This window comes from Plecotus auritus, assembly GCF_963455305.1.
Source record: "Plecotus auritus genome assembly, chromosome: 11".
Taxonomy (NCBI): Eukaryota; Metazoa; Chordata; class Mammalia; order Chiroptera; family Vespertilionidae; genus Plecotus; species Plecotus auritus.
This window is the reverse complement of record NC_137777.1, coordinates 14,344,123-14,368,682: the sequence shown is the minus strand read 5'-3', so window position 1 is coordinate 14,368,682 and position 24,560 is coordinate 14,344,123. Positions and strand designations below refer to the sequence as shown.

The following is a 24,560-nucleotide window of genomic DNA, read 5'->3' as shown; positions in this document are numbered from 1 at the left end:
TTCTTAACCCACCTCTTGTGTTTTTAATTTAAGTTGTTGTATTTTTTCAGTTCTTTCATCTTAATATGCTCCTTTTTATAGATTTTATTTTTTACATGTGGAACTCTCTATCTTGCCATCTATATCCCTTGAATATATTAATGATAGTTATTTTAAAATCCCTGTCTTATGATAACTACAGAAGATGAATCACCTGTGGGTCTATGTCTATTGCCTATTTTTTCCTCTTAGATTTTGGGCTGTTAGACCTGTCTGCTGGCATGATTAATGAATTTGGATTGAGTTAGAAGTGGTGTATGAAAAATAGTAAGGGTGATGTCATATTCTTTTAGAGAGGGTTAATTTTCTCTGGAGTGTAGTTACAACAGGAGCAAATTACCTTGATCCGCTTAGGTATTATAATACTTCCAGGATGGAAACAGGCTTTTGTGAGGGTGTACCTATTTCTTGTTTTCCATTACTTCCTTTTAGTTATGAGACCTGAAGACTTAGGATGTTTACCAACTCAGACTCCTTGGAGGAGCCTGCACTCCTGTTTTTGTCTCCCGAGGACTGTGAGACTGCTAAACCCGCCCTTTATGTTTTTATCCGCTTAGATGTATTTTTATGCTCTACTTCTTCTTCTCTTATATAACACCATTTAGGAGCTGGCAAATGCTCCAGGAGAAACACTGTTCAGAATGTTGGGATCACTTCTTCTCTGTGATTCCCTTTTTAAAAATAGAATTTTTATCCCTACAGTCCTGGATGCTTTGAATATTTTTACTCCAATTTTTTGTCTCTCCAGTCCCTGAGAATGCCAACACCACTTATGAATTATCCAATAGCCCTGGCTGGTTTGGTTCAGTGGATAGAGCGTTGGCCTGCGGACTGAAGGGTCCTGGGTTTGATTCCAGTAGGGGGCATATGCCCAGGTTGCAGACTCGATCCCCAGTAGGGGGCATGCAGGAGGCAGTCCACCAATGATTCTCTCTCATCATTGATGTTTCTATCTCTCTCTCCCTCTCTGCAATCAATAAAAATATATATTTTAAAAATGTATCCAATAATTGGAGGAGAAAAGCAGAGGTAATGTGAGGGCTAACATCAATATATTTTTGTTTTATCTGAGATCTTGGAACTTAACAATTTTGCTGCCTTTGCTGCCCTTTGAAGCCTTCCAACCATTTTTTTTTTTTAAATCCAGCGAATATTATCTCAGTGAGAGTATTGGTTTGAACACATGAAACTCCATCATAGTGGGAAACAAAAGTTACCCAAGCCCGTGCAATCCAAATATTTGCTTCAGTGAAGACTATAATAATCTGAGCACCGTTTTATTCAGGATATTTTCACTATTTTACTTTGCCCATTTCCCTTGATTCAAATTGTTCCGATTAGATTTTTCTTGCCCTACCACCCCTTAGGCCTAAGCTAGATTAGGGATCATTACAGTTCCCAGACTCAGAAAAGATAAGTCAGCTTTCTCTTCCTCATAAGAAATTAAAACTCGAGTATAAAATAAACATAAGAAATAATTCAATTCTTTCTAAGCATATATAAAATGTAAATTACTTCCAAAATGCATGGGGCCAGGTTTCTGGAATGTAGATCCTACTCTGCCCGGTACAAGGTGGGCAAGTTACTTAGTCTTGATGAGCTGAAGTTTCTTCAGTTGTGAAATGTGAAAAAGGCTGGTGCCTGCTTCGTAGGGTATTACAGTAAATGATTTCATATGTCTGCAGTATTTAGGACAATGTTCCACATATAGTAAGTGCTCAATTAATGCGAAAGATGATCTGATATTAACAGCAGTAGCCATAAAATACATCCACATATAACTTACATACAGTCATAGTAAGTATTTATGGTTTAGTAGAGATAAGTTTGATTTCCTTGGTAAATTCACTTGAGCCCATTCATTGCTAGAAAATTTTGTGATAAGTCAAAATTTGTTTTGTTTTTCCTTTTTCTTCCTTTGCATTTTTTTGCAGGGGACAGGAGTGGGGGGGAGGTGAGGGAATGCTTTCTATTCTCTGTTAGTGGGAAGACACAGGAACCATTTCTTTCTGTTGCACAGCATTTATTCCCAATATTTGAGTCACTCAACATTTATTGAGCATGTATTATATTTCAGGCCGTGTGCTAACTGTAGAGTTGTAGAGATGAATCATACCCCACTCTTTCCCTGAATGTCTTTTAAGACTTATTAGAGTCAGACATATAAGCAAGAAATGACACACCTGGAGCCATCCACCCTGTGGCAGGGTGTGAGAATTCTAGAATACTACGTACATTAGCTTTATAATCCTCACAACAACCCTGGGAGGTAGGCACTGGAGCTCAGAAGACTCAAGTAATTTGCCCAGATGAGATTTGAACCCAGTGCCCCCCAAAATATATGTCCATGTCCTTCCCACTGATGTTAGGGCAGTGACACAGAAACGTCTCTACCTAGACACATCAAATAAAAGGCTGGTTATCCTCACCTGCTCATGCCCACCTGCTCATTCAGGTGTGTGAACCCAAGTCAGACTGTCTTAGTGGCATTTACCAGTTACCTCTGGCACAGTGGTCAGACTAATACGCAGCCTTGACGCTCACACAGCAAGTCTACACTCTAGTGCAGACGTATTTTTGAATGGATATTTTTAAACTCAGTGAGTCACTTTCACCTAAAAAGTGAGTTGTCATTTAAAAAAGTGAAGTGACACGTATTCCTTCAACGTGTGGGCTGCTATTGGAAAAGGCCCCCGTGTGTATTTCCTGTGATCTTTTCAAGCTACATTTGGATTAATGAGCCAAACTGATATAATTCTGAGCTCCAAAGAGATCCTCGTCACGATTTCAACCCTACAGGGGACCCGTAACTTCCTTAGCTGTAAGAGGCATAGCTGATCCTCCGTAGTTGGCCAAGGGAAATAAGTAATGGCAGGTTGGAAGCTTGCGTCCCCTGTACATATGGAAGGCCAGACCACTGATTGCTTTAACTTATAATGAGTGAAGACCAAGTCAATATAGAGTTAAATATATTTAGTCTTAAAAGGAATAGACATTTTTTAGAAGTGTTAGTTTTTGCTAAATTTGAAACTCATTGAAGCCATGACTTTCAGGAATTTTTAGAACCAAGAGCTCCTGGTTTCAGAGGACATCCCCTATTGGCAAAGAGGGGTACTGCAGTTTTACTCTTCAATGCTGGATCTGCGTGAGATGAAGAGTTTAGGCAGCCCAGGATTTGGAGTCAGAGAGATGATAAGGCAGGCAGGGCAGCTCAGGGCCTGGGGCCCTGAAAGTCTAGAAGGATACGCTTTCTCCCCTCTCTTCGCATTCCCCTCATTACTAGGATTGCATTTCGGAACAGAGAATCAGAACTTGACAAATTGCAAATTGGTGAATTGTGACTGTTACTGAAATCTGCCACCAGTGACACATCCTGACCCATTTAGATAGGCGTTGGATTCAATGAGCCAAATGTCTCTGCGCAAACAGGTGAATTCCTGCCGTCATTCACCTGAAATTAAAGGGGAAGCATTGCGGCTTGGTTTTACTTTAGCAGTGTTCCAGCTAATAACATCAGGAAAATAGCTTTTCAAATGAAAATACTTTTTTTTTTCCCTCCCCACTGGAGCTGGGACAGAGGTCAAGAGAGAGGAAGATGGAATAGGAAGATTCCATGCCAAACAGCTTGGACATTAGTCTTATTGTTCAAGAAGCAATGAATGTCTGAAGAAATGGCATTCTTTCAGAGTGACAAAAATGTAATCTGCCCAGCTGGCTGAGTTTCCCCTGAGATTTTGCAACACCCCAGAGCTGCCCATTTATTTAAAACGATGCCGGAACAGGAATCCTGATAACGCCAGCTTAGGGTTCTCAGAGCAGTCTCTTCCCCTGCCTTTTCTCCCCTGTGCCCTTTGAAGGAACATGTGTTTTTTTATGTATTTTTCAGAGCACCTTCCTGTAGATTTTATTTCGTTTCGTGTAATTGGCTTTCTGTAATACAGAGGGCAAATAAGCTGGGAAATAAGCATGCGTGTGGTTTTAGAAGTAAGGTAGCTCATCCTAGGGGAAATGAAGCTGAAGTTAGAAAACAGACAAGACTGTTTTATTCTGCCACTCGAGGCGTCGCTGAACGTGACATTGGCAGGACACTCACCCATGGACTCCACGCTGAGCCCTTAGGGGATGGACCAGAGCATTTAGGAGGAGAGGATTTGGCACCTGTATGGTGACCCCAAAGTAAAGGTCAAAAAAAATTTTACAAAGGTTGTCTTAAAGCAGCACGGGTTTGAAACTCTTTTGGCCATCATCCTTGCATAGACATTTTGCGACACAAGAGTTCTGAATCCATCTCACCCGATTTCCCCATCCTAGGTGGTGTCGGGATTATTAGATTTCCTCATCTGACTCTGGGCCAGCACCCCCTGTTTCTTGCTTTTCTCTCCGTCACTGGCACGGCTCAGTACATTGATTGGGTTCTTATACAGTGTTAAAAATGCCTTTTCTTCCAACTCCCCTTAGAGCTGCTGTTTTTACCCATTTGCTTACAAATAGATTTAATTAGCTCAGAAAACCACCTCCAGGATTTTTCAGTTTCTTTCCTTCTGTTCTGTAGAGACACATGCTTGGTGCTGGTAAAGCGAGACTGATGGCAACTTCAGAGTGGCATGCATTTTCCTGCAAGCCAGTTAGGAACAGACACCCAAGTCCCAAAGAGGAAAGTTGGAGGCACTCTTGAGTCACCACTTCGGGGGTTGAGGGAGCTGTCCGCGATGGTTACAGGGTGTGTGAGTGTGTGTGTGTGTGTGTGTGTGAGTGTGTGTGTGTGTGTGTGTGTGTGTGTGTGTACACACACTCTCACACACACACACAGTGACAGATGACCTATTGAAATAATTTCAGAGCTGTTCTGTGGTTGCTACGACAACCAATGCTCTCTTGGCTTTCATCTGGCCATGTGACAGGGACTTTGACGTCAGCTGGAGGCAGAGTCTGTGGCTGAGTCCACACAGTCAAAGGCCTGTGAGAATCTGGTGGATGCTGGCTGCTGCCGCCTCTGCTGCTGCTGCGCCTCACGCCGCTCCCACTGCCCGCCGCTGCCGTTTCCCAGGGCTGCGGAGCATGGACTGTTAAATCTTGCACTTCTGCCGTGTGAGGTAATTCGTTTCCTTTATGCACAAATGGTTAGATGTTTTATAGATCATTGCGGTTTCTCCTCTCTCTTACCTCCCACAAGTGTGTCTTCATGAGCAATTATTGTTGTACCCGGGGAAACTATGGAGCGGCTTCTAGTTGCTAATTTTGTGCAGCCTCTGGAATTTGGTTAGATTTGGATTAATGTTCTGGAAGTAGGTTAAAATGTAAGCGTCTTTCTTGCTCAACACATGCTAACATGGCATTAGTTAGAGATACGGATTTTGCAACTTGAGCCAAATATGCCCCCATCGAATTCCAGGAATCCTCCCCTCATTGTTTTGGGTTTAAAGACTCCAGCATAGCTTGCAATATGTTGCTAACTTCGCTGTTTTTACAATTGCTGCCCTATTCTGAATCATCCCAGAATAGTTTGGAATTTGGTTTCTATCGCGCTTGCAGCATTCATACTTAGCAACAATAGGCACAGCGGGAAAGAAATCATACTTTGAAACAGAAGTTGGGGCTTTGCTTGTAAATAGGGTATTCTGAAAATACCAGGGAAAACTGTCAACAGCTTCCTGTTTGGAACAAAATAATCGGGACTATGCCAAGGAAGTTGGGCTGGAAGCTCTGACATGTGTGCCTGAGTTGCTTTTTGGTTGTTAGAGCAAAGTGCACATTTTCAGCATCTTCCTCTGAACATTCAGCTGTGAAGAGAATAACATTGGAGGGTCTTGACTGAGGAGTCCTATCATCTATTTTTATGTTTAAAAATGGAAATAATTCCTTTAGAAGAAAACAGTAGCCCTAAAACTAAATTACCATAGGTAGATCTACTTTAATTCAAATACGGTATAGTCACTGAGAATTTGCTCCAGGTCTTGAATGAATAATTTGATAACTGATTAGGAAGGCCTTTTATTTCTTTATTCCTATAACACTATAAAATGCCAGTGGGTTTATGTGCCTTATTGTAGTTTGTTTTCTTCCCAAGTTTAGTAATCTTGAATTTTCTATCATTGTAAACTAGTTGGATCATTATGTGGCTTATAATTTAAGGAAAACCTCTGGTATTGAAGTTAATCAAAGCCTGCCTCGATGTATAATCGGTTTCTAAATCTCACAAGTTTTAAAGGAAAAAATAGCGCAGGTCTAAGAGCAGCACATGTAATACACCTACTATTTTGATGAATAGAAAATAATGGTTTAACTATGTATATTAAAAATATATATTTTAGGATATGTGAACTATATCTCAAGTTAATGCAAGACTATATTGTTCTTATTTTTGATGTTCTTTATTCATTTCTCTGATTGCATTTACTTTACTCTGGAGATGAGCATTTTGAACAGTATTTAACTTCAGTGATAAGTGAGTGACTGTGGGTGCATCAATGATTTCTCAATAGCTCTCATTGAGTGAATATTCATTTAACTTGCTGGATTAGATAATGACTATTTTTGGTCAGAGTCTCCATGGAGCATTTTCTAAAAAGTCTACTCAAGGCAACTCTATTGAGACATCATCTCATTTAATTTATCTCATAATTATAACTCAGAGGTCATAGTCTTAATAGCCATAGAAATATGCTAATTGATTTGCAATTCAAATGAACATGGATAGGACCAGGCTCTGTTATTTAAAAGCACTGTCTTTGGTGGGGAACTTTGATGTTTAGTTGGTTTTTTTTGTTTGTTTGTTTGTTTTTACTCAAAATAAGGAATTCTCATTATACTTTTCCAAGTAGCTTTCTTGGTGCTCTTTTTATGATGTTTTAAATTAAGGTTATAAAATGACTGTATTCAATGCTGTTATAAAATAGACTGGATTCCAGCAGTAGGAGATATAAGAGAACAATTCAGCAAAGTGTCGATGATCAAGTTCATCATTAGAAGAAAACAACCTGTGCGACAATAGCAGAGCTGCTTTAGAATCCACAGGTCTGTTCTTAGGGCAAAACAAGCGGGGAAATGGATCTCATCAGAATCATCTATTTACAACCCGGAGACTGTGTGACTTCAAGGTCAAGTTTGTTTCAGCTTCAAAAAATACTAGCAAGGCATGATTTACTTAGGAACTTAGCTGTTGCATTACCCACTGTCTCGTGTGTAGTTGCAGGGATTTTAACCTTTTGGGTGTCATGGACCTCTTCGGCAGCGTGGTGAAGCCTATAGACTCTTCTCAGAATGCTGTTCTTTAAATGCATAAGATAAGGTCTGCAAGATTACAAAGGAAACCAACCACTCTTATTGAAATATATTGGCCGATTTTTGAAAAATTGTGAATTGTGCTCTATTAAATAATACCATCATTTGAAGTAGTGATGAGGGTAAAAGGTATTTCGAGATAACTATAATGATATGATATGAGAATATCTGCCATTATCCTTGGCAACAAAATCCCAGGTACTGTGGTTTGTGACGTCCATTTTAATGACAATAAATACTAAATTTCAGTTTGAGGTTAGTGAAGCTAAAATGTAATATTTTTTCCATCCAAGTTCCTGGATCCCCTTACATTCTCTCTACCCCTGAGTTTAATGATATGTGAGCTAGTGACACCAAAAGGTCATAGAACAGCATCAAACAAAATCCACATCATCATTTCCACATTCAATTTCACCACATCTGATTTTATTCTCTGAAAGGGTGAGTTTCCCAGAGTATTCTGGGATTTCTGTGTGAAAAGGAATGATATGTCCGTATAGCCACCAAGCTGTAACTTTCTCTTATTTTTCTCCTTGAAATCCATAAGTAATCTTACGTGACTTGGACTGAGGAATTCTTACCTGGTTAGATAGGGGTTAAAAGGAACAATGCATAGTGTTAATGCAAGTTATACAAGTTAAAACCATGGACCACAGAAGACTATAGGTATTGATGAAGGGACCTTTATCCACTCAGAGAAAATAAGCAAAAAGTACTTAGATGAAGAATGCAGATTGCTATATGAGATCATAGCTGAAGGAATACTCTAGAAGGTACTTTGTGCACAATATTTGAAATGTGCATTAAAGAACTTATGTAACTTCCAAGTTTAGTGTAAAGCACATGTGTGAATTGATAAATTGTCATGTTAAATTCCAGTTAGTCAGGATAGAGCCTGGAGGTTTATCTGCCAGAGGGCCCTAGGACAAATCACATTCAAAATGATGTGGGAAATGGAGATACTTCCCACGTACTTTGAACACAGACTCTTACTTGACTTACTGGATATTTAAGAACAAGAAAGGAGCCCTAGACAGTATGGCTAAGTGGTTGGAGCATCAGCCCATGGACTGAAGGGTCCTGGGTTCGATTCCAGTCAAGAGCATGTACCTTGGTTGCAGGCTCAGTCCCTGCCCCAGCAACCAATCGATCTCTCTCTCTCTCTCTTTCTCTCTCTCTCTCTCTCCCCCCTCAATGTTTCTCTCTCTCTCTGTTTCTCCCCCTCCCTTCCACTCTCTCTAAAAATCAATGGGGAAAAATATCCTCAGGTGAGGATTAACAACAACAACAAAAAAGAGCAATAAGGGAAGTATTAATATTATTATTTAGTGGGACTATGTAAATCACTGTCTCACTCTCCCATGTCGCATTGAATTTGCAGAAGATAATGCCTGTTTTCTCTCCAGCCAATCAGGTTACTTTGCAGTTGGTTGGCTGATGTCCCGTAGCATTGTCTCTCTAACCTGCGTTTTGAGTGTCCAAAGCCATCCTTTCTCAGTGTGAGAGAATAGGAGCTATGACGTTTTGCACAAGCTGTTGTTTAAACTCGATCCAAATCCCTAACATCTGAAATGAAAGCCTAGCGCTTTTTTTCACGTGTTCTCTGGGAAATTGCGAAAAAGGATTTTCTCAAACGTTGCTTATTCTTTGGACTCGAAACGAACACCTGCTTTGGAGGCTTTTATGAAGAAATTGGAAAAAGTCTAAAAACATCTCTGACTCCAGTCTGCACTGTTTGCTTCTTTGATGGCAGGTGTTTGAAAATTTAAATTCAGAAAGGAACATGCCATTATTTTTTTTCATGAAATCAACTGTTATTTAAATGGCACCCTGTGCCATTTAAAAATAGGGCATTTTTTATTGTTTCCAGAAGTGATTCATGAAAGTTAGTGCTCATTAAGACTCGGATATAAAAATTATATGATAAATATTTAAATTCAGTGGAGCCACATTCTCCATACTAAAGACAGTGTGTCCTTTTTATTTGCTGTGAGCTTTAGTTTTTTTGGACATCTTTCTATAACTGCCTTTCAATAGAGACACAGCATCCTTTTCAAATTTAGTTTACACTAATGTAAAACATATTATACTCAACTAACATTACAGTTCTAGATTTGATTTTCAGGAACGAAATCTCTAGTCTGAAAGATATTCCAGCTGCTGCTTGTCCTAATGGAAGAATTGTTCGTATTTCCTGAATTCTGTCCCAATGACTGCAGGAAAACCAAAGGCAGCATACGGCTGTTATAAAAGATGAGTTTTTAAAAGGATGATCCTATATTGTCTTTACTTTGATGATTTTAAACCTTATCCATTAGAGATAAATATCAAGAAGAGTGTTCTAATATCTGCTCAGCTGCCTCCCGCAGACTTTCATGTGATTCAGACATCTAAAACAACAACCAATTGTGTGATGGCCATATTTACAACATCTTTGATGATGAAATAAAAAATAGCATCCCACAAGTTATCCCATCCCATGCCTTCCCACGACTTACCACAAATCAGGTGCAGCATGAGGTCACATCATCCAATCCTCAAGTATTTATTAACTGCTTAGTGCATCCACAGTATTAGAGTCGGCATTTTGGTTCCCTCCCTCAGCTGGTCCTTTAGTGGTCTATCTGGCATAAAGAGTCCAATGGACTTCTGAGATTTGTTTGCCTGTCCTTCAGTGCAAGCATTCAGTCTTCCATGTGTTCAACAAATTTTGAGCACCTACCAGACACCGGGGAGGCTGTGGTGAACAAGACAGACAAGGTCCCCCACCATCACGGAACTTACAGTATAACTACACTGAGTGGCCAGATTATTATGATCTCTGAACGCATAATAATCTGGCCACTCAGTGTATATCCTATATAATAAAAGGCTAATATGCAAATTGTCCACTCGACCAGGAGTTTGACCAGCAGGTAGGCCGGCCAACCGCCCCTGTCCCCTGCCCCTGGCCAGGCTGGCCAGACCCCACCCATGCACGAATTCATGCACCGGGCCTCAAATATATATATATACACATACACACACACACACTGAGTGGCCAGATTACTATGCGTTCAGAGATCATAATAATCTGGCCTCTCAGTGTATATAGGGAACCTGCCCAGAGACCTATGCGTATCGGCAGCCAAGATTTCTCCTCTACAGCTGTGCTGGCCAGTGCAATAAAAAAAAGAATCCTCACTAAAAGAAAAAACAAACTAACATCAAAACAAAAGAGACAAGCAAACAACCTGGGAACTATTAGATTTTACACCAGAATCAAACCTTAGAAGAGACATTCTTCAGCTGGTGAATAGCCAGCCTAATTTGTAAATAATCTGTTCATATCAGGGTCAAGGATTCCAGATCAGTATGCCCAGCCCTACTGCCAGCGGCCCAAAGGCTATCTATCTGTCCTCCAGTTCAGAGGAAATGAGACTTGTAGGTACAGACCTAGAGACTGATTTTTTAATGCAAATACTCAGTCTTATGCAAATAAGAGCCTTCCATTTTATGAAAGGAATTCTTAAGTTAGTGGTGCCTAAGTATATCCGTACCATCTTCCCTGTACTAACCCAGTCAAGATCGGCTCACTGCTGTACTAAATAGCCCCAAATCCCAATGGCATACTACAGTACTGTTCACTTCCTGCTCACCCACAAATCGGATTTAGGAGAAGCTCTCTGCTCCACCCAGTTACCCAGGGATTCAGGCTCCTCCATCTAGTTAAACTGGGGACAAATCCTGTCAGGAACCACCTGCAGGTGTTCCTTTGGGCAAGTGCCCTAGGTCACAGTTTTCTTACCTGGATCATAGTATCTGCCTTATGGATTTTTAAGTGAACTTAGTTGGCAATGTCCTGTGATCATTAATTTTCTACCTCTGGCAGGGCTGCCACCACCACCACCATCCCCCTAGGAACCAGGAGGTACTACTGTCCTAGCTGGAGGAGGTATGTCTCTGGTGTTAGGAAAACAGCTAACACTTAGAAAGTCTTATAAGCTCTTTTCAAATTAACTTTTTCCCCTTTTCACAACATCTGTTTTTATAAATGAGGGAACTGAGGCACAGAGAGCGAGTCTTGACACTCTCCATCAAGAGGTGGAGTCCACTGCCCTCCTCTTGAATCCACACGCACTGTGATTGGTTCAACAGATAGAGTGCCGTGGGGACAATGCTAGGTGACTTCCAAGGCTGGATCATAGAAAGAATACAGTTTCTTTTCCTCTCAGCTATTTTTCCTATTTCTCTTACACACGACACTTGCCCTTGAAAACCAGCTTCCGTACTATGAGGAAGCCCATACCATGTAGAGCAAGCATGCCCAAGTCAAAGGCTAACACGGGCCAAATAAATGAGGCATGCGGCCCACACGCCGTGAGTTTGACACACTTGATGTAGAGAGACCACATGTTGGAGTCAAAGCCAACACCTCCCTGAAGGTCTCAGCCAACAGCCAGCATCAACTGTCAGACGTGTGAGTGGGCAATGCCTCAGAGGATTCCAGGCCCCAGCCATCAGAGCCCCCTTAAGCCCTCCAGATGCCAAGGAGACCAGAGATGAGCCATCTCTGCCCAGCCAGCCCTAAATTGCAGATTCATGAACAAAAATAAATATTGTTGTTGTTTTAAGTCCATAAGTTTTGGAGTTATTTCTTAAGCAACTAGACTAGCTAGACCATATGGGGAAATTAGAGATGACTGGAATACTGTATAGAGGACTAAACTTTAAGTATATACAGATCAAATAGTTTTCTGTGATTTGGCATAAATAGCTAATCTGATTAAAATAATTTCTGAAGAAACAGCCTTCTGGGACTCCTGCCTCTAATCAATGCACACCAGGGCTTAGAGGGTCTGGAGGGGGGGGGGGTGTGGATAATCAATGCACACCAGGGCTTAGAGGGTCTGGGGGGAGGTGGAGGCTAGAGAAGCCCTTGTTTCAGGCCTCACTGCCCCCCTCCCGGAATCAGTGCCAAATAAGAAGGAACAAGTAAAGTTAAAAAGAAGAAAGAAAAGATAGTTCAGCTACCAATCCAAGTATAAACAGCTTTGGTCCCCACACCTGTTTGTGAATTTGGAACAGTGTCTTACATATTAATGCTGTTGCTGGTCTAGGAGAAGATTGGGGCTCCATTGAAACCGGCCTCCACGCTTTCGTGAAACCTCCCTCATTGCCCCCTGCTGCCTGGGACCCTCTCTGTAGGACAGTCCAGTGTCGATGGCAGTTCCTATGCCATTTTCCCTTGGTCACTGCTTAGTCCTCCTTCTCTGCCTAATCTGCTACCTCGTTTTCTATTGTTAGATCCTGCAATCTCCTTGACACTCTCTTCTGTCCCTTTTCCAATGCTCCAAGGCCAGGGAATTCCTCTCAGTCAGGTAAGATTTAGCTCCTTCAGCAAAGTCTTTTTCCTCTTGACAAAGCTGCCAAAATGGCAGCTCTCCAACTGGCTTGTGGCTCCATATGTTGGTCAAACCTAGCACGTGGACTCCTCAGAAATATTGTCCTTGTGCCCTCACTCAAGGAGGCATCTCTGTCTCTCCTGCAGCAGAGAAATCAATGCCCTGGACTCTCTTCTCACTTACTTAAATGTCACTCCCTCCTGATGGTCTTCCCTCCTTCCCTTGGGAAAGCTAATTGCTGTGTTGGATCATTCACATGTTATTTCAATATTTATTAACCCCATATGGTGAGCCCTGAAGTTAAGCACCTACAAAAAGAATTTTTTGGTGTCCAAGGACTGGCAAGGTTCTTCCAGCTGCCTCTTATTTGCTTACTATAGACACCAGGCAGATGTGGTCCAGTCATCCAGACCTTTCAGTGGCCAGCACATGATCCACCTCATCCAAGATATTCCAGCTAAGTAGGATACTACAAGGGTGGTAGGTCCAGCCAGTCTTTGAAAATGTTATAGACCTGCTGAGGAGGCTGGGCAACCTAGGCAGCTAGGGTCCAGAGCTATGTCTTGTTTGTTGGTTACAATCTCTCATAATGCCTAGTGTAGTGCTGGACACATATTACTCACTGATTAAAATCTCTGGTAAATGATTCATGAATAGATTAACTGCAGAAGGATATGTGGCAGTGAGACAACTGTGTAGAAGAAGTGAGTGATGAAGAACATTTGGCATGACCTACGGAAGTAAAAGGATTGTCCATGAGTAAGAAACATCTTATTTCTGGCAACAGAAATAAGACACCCTATATGGGATCAAGAAACTGGTTTGGGGGAAAAATCCTTACAATCCACAAGGTTGGTCTATGGAAGATCTAGAATTGGTCAATTTAAGATAGGCTGGATTTGATCTGATAGACAGCAGGAAGCTAGGAAAAGGCTAGGAGCTAGTGAGAGATGTATGTATCAAACAGTGTAGTAATACTTTAATCACTCTGTTTCCTTTTGCTTTAGACCACTGGTCAGCAAACTGCGGCTCACGAGCCACATGCGGCTCTTTGGCCCCTTGAGTGTGGCTCTTCCACAAAATACCACGGCCTGGGGAAGTCTATTTTGAAGAAGTGGCATTAGAAGAAGTTTAAGTTTAAAAAATTTGGCTCTCAAAAGAAATTTCAATCGTTGTACTGTTGATATTGTTGATATTTGGCTCTGTTGACTAATGAGTTTGCTGACCACTGCTTTAGACAATTTACTTTTAAAATCCTGAATATTTATTGTGTTTCCTTTTCTTCTATTTTTTTCTCATAGAAAAGTTCTAACTTTAAATTAAAAAACATGAATTCTTCTTTTGCCCTCAGTACTGTGTGAGTGGCCTTGTAACTGTAGCTTGGTGATATCTGTAGGGAGAGCTGTGTTGTTGTTGTTTTTTTTTTAGTATAAGTGTGTCCCATGATGTATTTGGGACATATACTAAAGCATTGTTGGTAGTTTAACTAAAATTGAGATTTAACTGGGCGTCCTCTATTTCATCTGGCAGCCCTACCCCTAATCTTAGTCGTGGACACTTTCCAGAAGATCCAGGCTGTCACATTTGGATATCTGGCCACCATAAATTGACAAGAATAGAGGGCAGGGGCTGTGCCTTAAATATGCTCACCTTCCTTCGAAAGTCAAGTGCAGTAACAGATATGTTGGAGTCAGTATTACACGGTTCTTATTCAAAGGAGACTAACCTTGGTGCTGGCCACATGGGAGTTGAAGGAGAGGAGCGCCTGGGCAGCAGAACTGACATGTCCTGGGGAGACCTCCTCAAACCCATGGCGATGAGTCGACCATGCTGACTCACTGCCCATGGCCTCCATCACCTGCGACTTAGCTGGTGGTGTCAGGGGCTGGAAACTGTATCTCACAACCTAAATATGTCTCCGTCTTTCTCTTTCTAGCTTCATGGGTGCAAACTTCACTTCAAATAGCATGAGTTACTGTGCAGGTTTTTTAAATTAAATCACATTTCCCCGCTGGTGAACGTGATCATTTCAGAGTTACATCTCCATTGTGGGTTGATTTTTTTTCTTCCCAAAGGTAATAAGTTAATGAATTATGCACAAAGGAAGTTTCTACTTCAAGGAAGCTTGTAAAATAAAGAACACTTTGGTTATTTATTTCATTGTAGGTCCCCATTTTTTAAAAGTCAGGGCACACCTGTTTCCAGGAAATGGTTTGTTAATAAGATAGCATGGGCTTTGTGGGAGTGTGCCAAAGAATCTTCAAGATGTTGTCTTCTTTTCTTTTTATTTATTTTCCCAAATTGCTATCCAGAGGAAAGACATTAATGGGAGGAAAGCGCAGCAACCATCTATTGGTAATTAGTGCGTCTATGGTGTCTGCTTCATTGCATTCCACTCTGGCTCATTACTGATAATTACTGGGGCTTTCTTGGCAATGTTTAAGAGGCAGATCACTCAAATCCCCTTGCTTGTCATGGAAGCATTTTAACTTCGCCTAACTAATACCCCATGGCCGTCTGGATTAGTCATTTCCCATTAGCCACCTTTGAGGTACGTTAGTATTAATCCCTCATTACTGAGTGAGAAAACCAAACCGCCAAGAAGCTGATTTCTGGCCCAAGAACATGTGGTAATCAGTCAAGTCCATGACTACTAAACCTGTTTCCTCCTCTGTGTAAGCACGCTTGTCATCTTTCACCCATCTCCTTGGGGTGTACGGAGACCAAAATTTAGAAAAGGTGTTTCCATTTGCATAGCTAGCCCTATGTTTAGGAAATGAGTATTCATCTCTACTCTCATGTGAGAATTGCCAAGCGCTTTAATAGCATGCCAGTGGTGGGGTCTCTTTCCCAGGCATTCTGAGTCATTTAGTTTGGGGTGCAGCAATAGCATAGGGTTTTTGTTTAATAGTAATAATCTCCCATGGTGCTACGTGCAAGGAGGGTTGAGAGTGCAGGCCCAGGCAAAGTAAGCAGAGGTTCATGGAATGCTGAAGTTCCAAATCCGACTCAACAGTCTCCTCCCATAGGTCTTCACCATCCCACCAGTAGAGCCCCTGCATATGGAGCCTGTGGAGACATATACATTTAGCCTGGGTGAAAGCAATTTGTTACCAGAAAGGACACATTAGCACAGAATGGTCTACCAGTTAATCTCAGCAGAAACGCATCACTCTGATGAAGGGACAGGGAGAGAAGAACAAACCTAGGGTATGATGTGTTGACCAGATGGGTAAAGGCGGGGTAGAGGAGGGAACCCTGAGCTGCCCCAGGTTCATGACCATGTAGAAGTACCATGCCCCTGGGCAGTGGTTTCAGAAAGTGAATAGGTAAGGGTTGAGGGATGGAATCAAGAGAGGCTTATTGGTTCAGAGCAGCATGCACTCTGAGGTCAGACTGACTATTATTTAAGCTCTGTGACTTTGGCCAGGTTACTACTTCTTAAATGATCAGTTTCCTAATTTGGAAAACAGGTAAAAATTACAGCCAGTTCTTCTTTGGTTGGGACCTGAAACAAGATACTATCTACACTAATAAAAAACGTAAGATGCAAATTGACCGTACCTTCGTGATGCCCACCAGCCAATCAGGAGTGAGTATGCAAATTAACCCAACAAATATAGTGGGTTAATTTGCATATGCAGTCGCCCAGCAGCCGGGGGCGGGATGGGACACTTGTGTCATTCTGCCCCGCCCCAGCCACTCCAGTCCTCTGGGCAGTGTGGGAAGGCAGAAAGACGGCTCCACCTGAGCGAAGGCAGTGCCAGCAGCCAAGGGAAGGAAGGCCCGTTCTTGCACGAATATTCATGCATCAGGCCTCTAGTATGATATAATGCATCTGTGTGCACTGGCTTTCCCAGAGTCACTGGATCTCTGTTAAGTTTTCTTGATTAAAATGGGAATGGACCATTACTCTCTCCCAGGTAACTAATTCTCACAAGGAAATACAGGTTAGCTTTAAGGAGGTGAGCCATATGTTGACATGGAAATAAGAGTGGATAAAACCTTAGAAGGGAGTCCCTTGGCCTCAGAGTTGTAGGGTGAAGCTGTGGAGCCCAGGATCAGACGATGCCCTTGGACCAAAGAATGAGGACAGGCACCAGGAAGCTAAATGAAGTTGGGACAAGACTTGGCTCAAAGAGCACAGAGAGCTACCAAAGTCAGAAGCTATGGAGCCACATCCCAAGAAAATCCATGACCCAGAAACCAGGAAAGGTGCCCAAAGTTGAAAGAATTAGTTTCAGGAATAGCCTTCTAGAGCTCCCTGCTCACAACCAGCCAGATTCTTTGTTCTCTGTCTCCTTGGGGAGTGGCTTAAGCCAAGGAGGTACCAGAAGTGAGTATCTGAGCAGTAATTCTGACAAGCTGTGTGCTGCTAGGGAAATGCTCTTTCTAAATCAGAGCCCCCTGACTCTGCTCTAAGATGATGGATCTCGCAGCACAGTGGGACCCACAGAAAGTTGGGTCCATGGGATGTTCCATGGTTAATATATTTATTTGCTGAGCAAATGAAATTTAATGCATTTCTCTATTGGAGGACTTTTCAGTGCTTTTAATTTTCTTGTAAATGTCTAAGAGGAGGATATGGTGATATGTGTTTTTAATTTTTTAATATTTTTATTGATTTCAGAGAGGAAGGGAGAGGGGGAGAGAAAGAGAGAGGAAATAGACCCATCTATTGGCATTCTGTGAGGCCTGTTAGTATCTAGTCTGAAAATCTTGGCATGTGGCAGTAAAGGCTGCCCCAGGTATGTTTTATAACCACAGGCTTTGCAAGTTTAAGTGGAGGAGAGAGGAACAAGAATGGGCAATTTTCTTCGACTCTTTTATCATGGGTAGTGTTTATTTTAAGCAATTTCCCAAATAGCTAAAGCCTTTCCTCAATGTTTCGTGCTATTGCATTCTTGGAATGATGCATTTTATTTTATATTTTTTAATATACATTTTTATTGACTTCAGAGAGGAAGGGGGAGGGAGTGAGAGATAGAAACATCAATGATGGGATAGAATCATCGATCGGCTGCCTCCTGCACACCCCACACTGGGGATTGAGCCTGCAACCCAGGCATGTGCCCTGACCGGGAATTGAACTGTGACCTCCTGGTACATAGGTTGATGCTCAAACACTTAGCCATGCTGGCTGGGTGGAATGATGCATTTTAGTGAGAGTTTCACCCACCTCTCCTCATCCCTCCCCTGAACTTGCTGATGTGGAGGTACCGTGATGCCAGCTAGCGTGGTCCCTGCTAAGTCCCTGCAGAGGGTCACGCAGACCCTGCTCAACCAAAGAGCTGCCTTGAATGGCAGCCGGGACTTGTTATTGCCTGTGGGTTCCATCCATCTGCACCCACCCTACAGCTGTTCACATTATATTTTTATTTTCTGGAGGGGTCAGTGGAAGGAGAAGCAGCAATGTTGGTGAGGAGGAGGAAATTAGCTCAGATCCACAGCTATCATGATCAAAAAAGAGAGCTCATTTGTCTGAACTCTGTGCATCATAAGTTATGATTGATTTGGGGGATTAAATGTAAACCATATTAGTTACACTTGATGATATGTAAATGTTTAGTGACCATATTTTCTTCACCCGGAATTATAACATAGCCTAAAGATTTTATCTATTTTCTAAACATTGATATGAACAGTCTTCAACCAGCATAAGGATTAAGCCGCATTTAGTGTTAGATTAGACAAATCACTGTGTTGAAAATAAAATTATTTGAAATTAGGACTTTAGCGGAAATCTGGACTGTGGCTGACTGCCCTATGCCCTGGGGGAGACAAAGAAACTTGGAAGTTCATGCCATTTGCCAAGTGGGTTGAGAGTCCCTGCTGTCCCCAATGACAGCTGGCACACACAGACAAGCCACTCACTCTAACTTTCTTTTTTCCTGGTAAAGGAATAGCAACTATTTGCTTGCCTCCTTCTTTGCAGGAAGGCAACAAGGCATTTGCATAGGGAATATGGCTTTTTTTTTTTCCTAAATATGTTTTTATTGATTTCAAAGAGGAAGGGAGAGGGAGAGATAGAAACATCAATCATGAGAGAGAATCATCAAGCTGGTGCCTCCTGCGTGCCCCCCACTGAGGATCAAACCCGAAACCCGGGCATGTGCCCCGACCAGGTGTCGAACCACGACCTCCCTCCTGGTTCATGAGTTGACGCTCAACCGCTGAGCCACACTGGCCGGGTGGGGATCTGGCATATTAAATTATTTTTTTTCTATGTAAATTGTTACTATCAGAGAATAAGAAACAGCCTATTTACAAAGAGATTGTTGGTAAGGAAGAAGATCCATAAAAAAGAATAATTACAATACTTCTGGCTTATGGTTATAATGCCAGCTCTAGATGAGATGTTTTTAAGGGAGTCAGTCTAGAAAGCCAGGCATGGTCAGCTGTTTGGGGCTCTTGACTGGGGAGATGATGAGTACAGGAGAACCGACTGATGGCCCTTGGCTTTTCCAAAGCTGTTCAGCATCTGCACAAGAAACATGGGTGATCGCAGTGTCCAATTGGAGAGCCAGGGACACATAGCAAGTTTCCTGAAAACCAATGCTTTCTCTTTGAAATGTAAGGCCACAAAGGATGCATTTCTGGGATCTGATGTTTCCTGGCTTATTCAAATAACAATGATAATGTTAGGAACCTTCCAACTACAGGATTCTTCTGCATTCTCAATGACAGGAACAGCAAAAGCCTCGTCCATCTGCTCATGACCTTTGCTCCCGTGGCTTGAATCCTATTCCTGGGCTGCTGGGTCTTCCATCAGTGCTCGTCTGCACCCCCTTCAGTCCGCTGGCCAGCATTATCCCGAGTCCTGAGAATGTAAGTGGCTCCGCCCGGGTTAATGAGGTTATCTGATATTTTTCCCCCTCTATGGTGGCTAATTTTGTTTGAGATTTCACAGTGCTTCTAAATTTATATATGTAAACAGAGGCACGTTTTTCTCCAGGTCCTTAAGTGTCTCAGCAAAGAAGAGAATTTGCATTCACCTCCCATCATGCCTGCCTCTTTCAGATTTGAAAAGCTGTGGGTCATTGTGTGAATGTGTGTCAATTAGACGATCCTACATGAGTTCCCAAAGGAAAGGAAATGGCTCTTCTCTCTTAGGTTTTGGAAATATCCAGAGTGTTCAGGGCAATGTCCACTTAAAAGCTCACAGGTATATTTTAATTCATTTTCTTTATGAAGAGGGAGAACCAGGTCCATCAGCACGTCACTAACGGACTGTTTGAGATACAATAAACATTAGTCTTAGGATTTAGATAAAGTGGGCACAGGACTTCAAGTTTAATATGAACAGGGCTGTTATAAGATCCTTGGGATGTGGACACTGGCTTGGTTTCCTATGGCTGCTCTAACAGGTCGCCACACATTTAGTGCCTGAAACAGCAGATTGGTTCTCCTGCAGTTTTGGAGGCCAGAGCCTAAAGTGGGTCAGCAGGACAGAGTTCCGTTCTGGAGACGCTGGGGAGGAATCTGTTTCCTTGCCTTTTCCAGCTTCTGGGTTCCCTCATCGCCGACCTCTGCTGCTGTTGTCACATCTTCTCCCCTGAGGCTCGCGCTCCTGCCTCCCGCTTCTCGGGACCCTTGTGATCACACTGCCCACCTGGGAAATCCAGGGGAGCTTCTGTCTCCAGATTCTCCATTATAGCTGCAAAGTCTCATTTGCCACATGAGGTAACATGCTCACAGGTTTCAGGACATGGACGTCTTCGAGGCCCATTATTCTGCCCATGACAGATAACGCCACTTCCCCTTTCTGATCAGTTTTCTCACTGCTCTCCCCAAAAAGCTGAAGGAGCTAATCCCAGCTCTGACCTGCAGGTGTGGACTGTGAAGGTGAACATGCCAACCTGCAGGAAGACCCCCTATGAGGAGGCCTTCATCCCAGGGAAACTTCCAGTGGGCACCACATTGATGTTTTCTCCCTTTCCCGCCAAAGTCTTGCAAGTGTAACATGTGGCCCACCACACAGAAGCAAGAGCTGTGGAGGTAGCATTCATGAGATCCAGGGGGCTCCAGAATAAAGAGATTCAGCCTCGCAGCCTGCCCCTTACTAAGTCTGTAATCTCTGCACACGTTCCTTATTTAATCAAACCTCAAGTTGTGTATCTGCAAAACAGAGATAACGTCCAGAATTGCTGTGAGATTACAAAAATAAAGCGTGCAAAATGCTTAGCACATGCCTGGAAGTCAGTTATTGCCCAATGAGTGGTGGTCATGGCAGGGCCTTACACCAGGCGTGCTCTTGCTCTGGGCTGCCCAGTACGCCAGGTAAAGAGTGGACACAGCAGGGCAGGGGGCACTGGGAGTGGAGAGAGCTGTAGGTCTAGCTAAAGGCCAAAGCCATCTCTGTGTTAATAAATGAGGCAGACCACCAGCATCATGCAAAAGAAATGGAATTCTGTGCTTACATTGAACTTGCAGCTTTTGCACATACCTAGTCTGAGAACTAAGTAATAAGACCCAGAATGGGAAGGCCAATCCCAGAATGGAATGGTCTAGAATGTGACCTTCTCAATATCCTAAGAGAGGAGAGGAGTCCTGATCAGTTCAGTCCATGGCAACTGCCTTAGCCATGCCGGTTAAGACTGACACCTGATTCTTTGTAACATTTACAGCTATATGAATCATTGGTTTGCTGGCTTATTCTTAAGTAATGGGTAATACTATTTTATCCCAGAGTGTGGTTTCAGCTTTCTTCTCAATAATCCACTTTATTGTCATCCTAAATCCTGATTTTAAAATCCTTCTCCAGATGTTATATATGTGATGTTGGACCAAGTGAATTCTACCTACAAAAGCACTCGTGTTCATTGAATATTCGCTCTGTGCTAGTCATTGCTTGTGCCAATTGCCTAAAATACACTTTACTATTTATTCCTTGCAATCATTCTATTATAATTCTAATTGATTCTATAGATGACAAACCGAGACTTCAAAAGTCTGAGTAACTTGCCAAACTTACAGCACTTGTAGGTGGTTCAGCCCCCGAGTCCAATCCAGATCTTTCTGTCTCCAAGCCCCAGATTCTGGCACTTCCAGGGAGAAAAACTAAGTGATAATGAAAAATATCAGGAACAACAAAAATTACTTCTGAAATGGAAAAAATGTCCATAAATGGGAGAAAATGAACTTCAGAATTACATGTAGATTATGATTAGGTTTTTGTAAACTAAATAGGAATTATATATAATTATATATATATGTTATACTTTATGTTATACTACATATATAGTATTATATATTTTAAAACTTTTTTGAAAACTGATGTAAGTTATGGCTTCCTTTTCCTTTGAAATGCATATGCATACATGCACACAAAACTTCACACACAACTTCAAGCAGTTCATGTTAGGGATCTCTAATACATATACACCGAGTGGCCAGATTATTATAATCTCTGAACGCATAATAACCTGGCCACTCAGTGTATATATTACATGTACAGAAAAATCTGGAAGGATATATAGCAAATTGTTAATTACACTCCTTGAGGAATGGGATTGTAAGGTATTTTTCACATTATCCTTTATATTATTCTGTATTGGTTGAATTTATTTTCAATGAACATGTATTATTTCTGTATTTAAGAAAAATTTATGATTATAAATGAAGTCCAAGTGTTTCCAATTTAAAATGGGATTTACTGTTTTGTTGGTTTTTTTTCTGATGACCAGGCTTCTAGTGTTTTCTTAAGTCATAGCTCAGAGATGATGGATAGCCCTCTGAAAAAAATGTGAAGAATGCCTTTGTGAATGCACTCCATAGAGGCTATTTTATGGAAAAAGAAACTTTCCCTAAAAGTTAAGAATAACTGAAAATTAGGCGTGTTAGAGATAGGGCTGCAGGGCCCTTAAATAGCATTTTCTGAAAGTACCATCAGTGTTCTCTGCTGTGAAGGCGGCGTGTGCACAGAACTTTCAGAGGCGTTCTTTAGTGAGAATTGAAAAGACCTTATGACAGGTAATATGTGCTCTGTAATAACTGAACGTAAACGAGGTTAATGCTACGTTGCAGAGGGAAAAAGCCGAGTCAATTGCAGTAGAGGTCCGTGTGCTAAGCAAATTATCCTCGGGCTATTGTTTCAAATGCTTCTTAAGCCTCATTTCCAGTCTGTCTGGCGCTCATTGAAATGGCTGTTTCCAGGGCGCCCTCTTCTTAACGGAGTTTCCTTCCGCTCCCACCTGCTCTCTTTCGCTGTCCCCTGGGTTGAGGTGTCAGGATGGATCACCTTACAGAGTAACGTTGGGTCTGGAAGACACTTTCTCTCACTCCCACCCCTCCCCCATACATACATGCCAGTCTCTCTGCACAGGGACTTTCCATCCAGCTTTATAATGAAATCGGATTCTGAGTGAAGACCAAGATGCCAGGCCCCACTTACTTTTTTCACTGAGAAAAAAAAAATCAAGTATTTTAAAAAGGAATCTGTAATATTGCAGCCTGATTTAATCTTGGTATATTAGTTTTTGTGCCAGTTGGGTGTTTTTTGTTTGTTTCTAAATTTATTTTAATATTAGTATTTTTTAAATAAAGGAATAATTGTACAGTGAAAAGTAAGTCATTTCCTACCCCAGGCCATTAGATCCCGAACCTGTTGGGGTTTGACAATAGCTGGAGACCCCAGGAACTCACTCAAGGATTGTAACGAGCATCTTCCCACCTCAGCACATCTCCAGAACAGACCCCCCCCCCCCCGCCCCCACGCCAGTTTCATGTAGCAACTGCAGGAGCAGCAAATATTTATGAAACTCTTTGGATCCGCACCAGTGTGGTAGGTAACAAAGGGCAGGACTTCTCTCCACTGACCTGGCCAATCTGAAACTAGAATCTGCACACTGCTGTTGGTTCTGCTCCCTGGATGTGATGGAAGTGCTGTCTGCATGGAGTGCTGTGCACAGAAGTGCTTGTAAGGACGCTGTATCATGCATCCTTCCTAGAGGCTGGCACCAGAGAAGGACGCAGATCCCTTTGCCCACTGCTCTGCACGATTAGGAGCTCCCGGCTCGCTGGGACGAGGAGCCTGACAGTTAACTTTTGCCGGTGCCATCGCAGGTCTGAGCTCCCTGCGGGAGGCAGTCCTATGGTAGCAGGCTCTGTCAGAGGCAAGGAATACACTGTTGTAGTCAAGAGTCTCTGCTTCCAATTTATAACAACCTGGGTTTCCATCCTGGCACAGCCACTTACTGATTTTGTTTTGTAAAGTTTCTCACTATCTCTTAACATCTGTTCCCTTGCCTGAAAGATGTAGTATCTGCCTTGTAAAACTATTTGGAGGATTCAATGGGTGTCACATGTAAAGCACCTAGCACCGCAGAGAGGTGCTCCGTAAATGGCAGCGGATGACGTGGGTAGCATGAAAAGTCTTTCTTTTGACCCCCCTTTCTCTGCCAGCTGCTGTCCTTTCTTCTTACACGCCTTTTAAACAAAGCTCTTCCAAAGAGAGCCCAAACTCCCTGTCTCCAACTTCCCTCCTTGCCTTCGCTTCAAAACCCACTCCAAGGGGCTTTGGCCTCACCTCTCCAATGCTACTTTTTTTTTTTTGATCAAGGTCGCCAGTGGCCACTGCATGGCTGAATGCAATGATATTTACCAGTGGCAGCAATTAATCAGCAGAATTTGATAGACAAGATTCCTCCTTCCTTCAGGGACACACTTCTTGGTGTCCTTCCGACTCAATGGCTGCTCCTTCTCAGTCTCTGTGGCTCAAGTCCCTGATATTTAGACAATGCAGGGTCCAGGACTCGGCGACAGTTACTTGTTTCTATCAATATTTATTCCCACAATGATCCTACCCAGTCTTCTCCCTACCACCTTTGCCAGGGATTCCCAAATACATGTTACCAG

The 24,560-nt window shown here is 42.3% G+C and overlaps 1 protein-coding gene across 4 annotated transcripts in view; it reads left to right on the top strand.

The window, feature by feature from the left end:
• NCALD (neurocalcin delta) overlaps positions 1-24,560 on the top strand; it is a 314,941-nt gene that overhangs the window by 233,829 nt on the left and 56,552 nt on the right. Inside the window, exons 1-2 of one of the 4 annotated variants that reach the window (XM_080647007.1) lie at positions 4,962-5,132; positions 19,392-19,532. The exons of 1 other annotated variant lie outside the window; for it this stretch is intronic. The gene's annotated coding sequence lies outside the window, so the exon portion shown is untranslated. Of the gene's footprint in view, positions 1-4,837; positions 5,133-19,391; positions 19,533-24,560 lie in introns of those variants that run through there. 2 more of the 4 variants (XM_080647009.1, XM_080647008.1) reach the window with 2 other exon arrangements.